General features: G+C 28.9%; 1 long non-coding RNA gene across 2 annotated transcripts; it reads right to left on the bottom strand.

The window, feature by feature from the left end:
* Positions 1-424: 424 nt before the first annotated feature.
* LOC136066813 (uncharacterized) lies at positions 425-2,039 on the bottom strand. 2 transcript variants are annotated; one of them, XR_010628286.1, is made up of 4 exons: positions 1,792-2,039; positions 889-991; positions 677-743; positions 425-587 (listed from the first exon to the last, which is right to left on the bottom strand). It is a non-coding gene; the product is annotated as an uncharacterized LOC136066813 (long non-coding RNA). The 2 variants fall into 2 exon arrangements; XR_010628285.1 differs by having other exon boundaries at positions 425-743; positions 1,792-2,034.
* Positions 2,040-4,434: the final 2,395 nt, after the last annotated feature.

Below are 4,434 nucleotides of genomic sequence, written 5' to 3'. Positions count from 1 at the left end.
CTACCATTTGTTGTGATAAGATTGTATTGAAATTATGCACCATAATGTGTATTATCCATACTTCTAAGAGGATTGGCTCTGTTCCTTCTGTGCCTACTTAGATAACGTGGATGTGGTTTTGTAAGGTGCGACTAGGTGCCATCATCAGAAGTTCATTTGAGACCAATTGTGAGAATTTGTGGTATAAAAAAATTTGAAAATAATTACAACGAAACTTAACACAAATCTATCTTTTAGATTTATTGGTTGAAGAGCAATTTCTTCAAAATGGTTGGCATTGATAAGCAAGAGTTCAACATAGATGTTGGTCATTTTGGAGTAGGAATTTGTCATAATATATGCTTCCTTAGTCTCTGTATTATTAGGTGCACCAAGAGCTTTTTATGTCCTTTTATTTNACGAACTTAGAGTCATTATTCACTTCTCCAAAACACACAGTCCTTATTTACAAATCAAAGCAAATGAAAAAAATCAGCAATGAAAGAAGAATTTAAGCTACCATTATGTGATGTTGTTGACAGTCTCAGACAGCCTTAAAAACTTTAGTTTTGTTGCCTTATTAACCCAAAGACACACAAAACAAAAACCTGAGACAAACACATGGAATGGAAATGAAATTTTCTCAGAAAGCAAGAAAGCATAGGATACCTTACGTTAAGTTTTGTGAATGTGATACCTTATGTTTTGTGTAAGTGAGGGTCAGATCTGATATCATTCATAGACAAATAGATATCAATCGTAATCTGAAATAAAGCAAATAGATAAAACCCATCAACAGAATTTCTCAACCAACCAAATAAATAAATAGAGCAATACAAATTCTATTAGTTTCAATAGAAAATAGGCTAATTTATCAAAACCAAATATTATATCTTAAAAAATCACTACCTTTGAAAGATCTTGGAATCTGGTTGCTATCAAAATTAATCAATCTGTAAGTCCACGAAAGAATACCAAGAATCTCTTTGATGCAAATTCAACATTTTTCCTCCTGCCACAAAAAAGGAAACTTGAGAACTATAAAACAAAACCTAGAAAAGTATTTGAACTCTATGATTGATAACCAATTAGATGGCAAATTTCATAGCATTCATTGAAAAAGAGGGAATGGGCTATCCAAGTAAAAAAAAAAAAAAACTGAAAACGCGCTACAGTGCAAAACGTGAAACGTAAGATTGGATCTAAACCCCACCTTAATCACGGATGGAGGAAGAAAAAAATTTAAAATATATTCTTTTATTATAATATCTTTCAAAAATAACAAACACTAATAATTACCAAGAGATTTATTTATTTTTTTAAATTTAAAAAAAAAATCAAAATATCAAGAATGATGCAAGAGTCAACCTATGGCAGTTGACTATTTCTAAAAGTTTTAGTAAAGTTTTAATCAGAGTTAAAAATAATAATAAATAATAAATAAATTCCTTTTATAATAATATATCTTTCAACAATCACAAAAGCCGATCATGGCCCATGATTCAATTTCAACAGAAAAAAAAAACAATAAATAAATAAATAAAATTAAGGGAAAAAAAAGGGCGATGCAAAGAAGAAGTGCATGCCTCTAAAAAAATGGTGATCAATTTATACATATATATTCCCACGAAAACAACTACATCATATCAATTAAAACACACACACACACACACACACACACACACACAATAGAAAGCAACCCAAATTAGCCAAAAACGGATGATGTGAAAGACACTGTGACTACCAATCACTGAAACCATCAGACTGAAGTATATATAAAAAGCCAACCAACAAAGAAAGAGAGAGGCATACCGGAGCCATGGGAGAAGAGGGTCGTTGCCAAAGTAGGATTTGATGTCTGAGATCAAGGAGCTGAAGAGATTAGTGTTGTTGTCGTTGTTGGCTTTGGCAGAAGGGGAGGTGAACCTGTAAAATAGGCGTGTCTGATATATAAAGAAAAGCAAAAGGTTTTATTTAGCCAAAAAAAAAAAAAGCAAAACATTTAAATGTAAAACGCAGATTTCTAGAAGGGGAGCTGTATATTGAAGGATTTTGGGTTTTGAGAAGGGGAGGTGAACTTGAATATACGTGGTGGGTGTGAAGAGTATGATGTTTTATTCACCCAAAAAAAAAAAAAAAGAGCAGAGCGTTAATTGACTGAAATTGGTGTGTACACGTGGCACACAATTAGAGTTCTAATTTGGAATTGCAATTTCACACTCTCTCTGCTTCACCTATTATTATATATATATATATATATATATATAATTTTGAATCTTATTGGATCTAAACTCTTCAGTTTTTGCACCCAATAATTCACTTATCATAATGTAATATAGGATCAATCCAAAACACCAAAAAAACATACACTAAAAAAAAATTAATAAAACTTAACAATGATTAATTGAACCAATATTAGGATAAAATTTTGTTTTTGATAATCTATTAAGGTTATTTTCTTTGTAGAAATTATAATTTCGGCCACTCAAAACATATTATCAAATAAACAATTATTAGCAAAATCTAGGAATTAAATTTCTATACATGAATTGTTATAAAATAATAATAATTAAAATAAAATTGCAAAAGTTAAAATTTGTCACCTATCCGATTATTTTTGTTTGGCTAACCTTTGCTTTTCTTTCATTTTGCTAACCTTTGCTTTTCTTTAAATAAATGGCATTATAAAGTATTTCTAGTACAACTATTAAGAATACTTTGTCTATTACAAAGGATTAGAAAATAAACAAAAATTAGTAAAGTCTCACAGTTTAACATTTAAACTAAGCACTATAAAAAATATGCTATGTAACAGAATAAATACCAAATTATCTAAATCATGCTAGTAATAGAATAATATTATATTTGTATATGCTATATTTAATTCTTTAGAATGCAATAGGACAACATTTAACATTCAAAGAGAATAAAAAAAATAAAAAAAATAAAAAAATAAAAAAAACAACAACAACAACAACAACAACGACAATTTAAAAAACTAAACTAAATCACAATTTAAAAAACTAAACTAAATTGCATTTATCAAAAATAGAGTTTTAAAGAATATAAAAAAATTATCAACCTAAAGTAGAGATGCAAGAAAAATAAAAAAATCTACCAAAAAATTGAGAGAGAGAGAGAGAGAGGGAACCTTTTTTTTTGTGAGGGAAAATTATGCATGGAATAGAAGAGATAGTAACAAATTTATAGTAAGAATGTGTGAATAAGAAGAGACAAAAATAAAGGAAGATGAAGAGAAAGAGGAAGAATGATATTAATGTAGAGGGTAGTGGGGAGATGAAAAGGTAAAGGAGGGAGAAAGATTGAAGAAGTAGTAAGGAGATGAAATGGTAAGGGAGAGAGAAAGGTTGGAGAAGTGTAAATAAGTAATGGAAGTAAATAAATAAATAGTGGGCTGCATTTATAGGACTGAAAATTGTAAAAATTATTTTAAAATTGTAGGAAAATTATATTTTAAAAAAGAAAAGAAAAAAAAGAATGACGTGGCAGCTGATGTGGCGCAACATGAGAGCAACAGCATTAAACGCTACGCTTCAGCTTTTAGTAATATATAGACTAGTATGTAGCCCCGTGCTACCGCACGAGAATAGATATATTATTAATCATGAGTTTATTCATGTTTAAAAGGCTCAATTAAATCTAAATTTATATTATTAACCAAAAAATTTCATTAACAAAACTTAGCAATATATACATTTTACACAGAAAGATGAACCTTGGTGACAATGTTTATCCAAAAGATCCATTCACGCTTTTGAATCTTCAATCTCTATTGGTGATTGAAATTTTCGTAGCTTAAAAAATTAAAAAAAAAAAAAAAATCCTTAGAGTTGTACTAATTTTGTAGTTTTACGATGAGTCATTTTTTAACATAATGGACATTTGTACGAAGAAAAAACCTCTGAAGTTCCATGGCTGATAAAAAAAATTCTCTCTAATCTCTTTTTATAGAGAGATGGGTTTGTGCGTGTTTTTATACATCCTTCATAGTTGTATTATCACGAAGCAGGTCCAATGAATTATCACGAAGCAAGTCCAATGAATTTAGATTGGTACTACTGATTCCCAAAGCATAAGTGTTTAATGTGTTATTAATTTCATTTCATTGGCTTCTACGCATGATAGCAAAATTAAAAATAATTAGATTGTACACGTGTATAGTAAAATTAGACTCTAATTTCAGATTCGAATTAAACAATTGGAATGATAATATATGATAGTAACAACAATAGGAAAATTCAAATAAAATTTCGGATTAAATTGTAATAATCTGAATAAAAAATTACAGTAGAAAGGCAGGGAAGTAACTTAACACCAACATTTAAAAATCAAATTGGACACATAGCACAAAATTAAACTGCAATTAGAAATTAATTTGATTCGATTTGAATTCTAAAATTGAACTTCAACTTAATATAATATATATGATTATAT

This window comes from Quercus suber, unplaced genomic scaffold, assembly GCF_002906115.3.
Source record: "Quercus suber isolate HL8 unplaced genomic scaffold, Cork oak 2.0 scaffold_47, whole genome shotgun sequence".
Taxonomy (NCBI): domain Eukaryota; kingdom Viridiplantae; phylum Streptophyta; class Magnoliopsida; order Fagales; family Fagaceae; genus Quercus; species Quercus suber.
The sequence above is the reverse complement of the archived record's forward strand: the minus strand, read 5'-3'. Positions and strand labels throughout refer to the sequence as shown.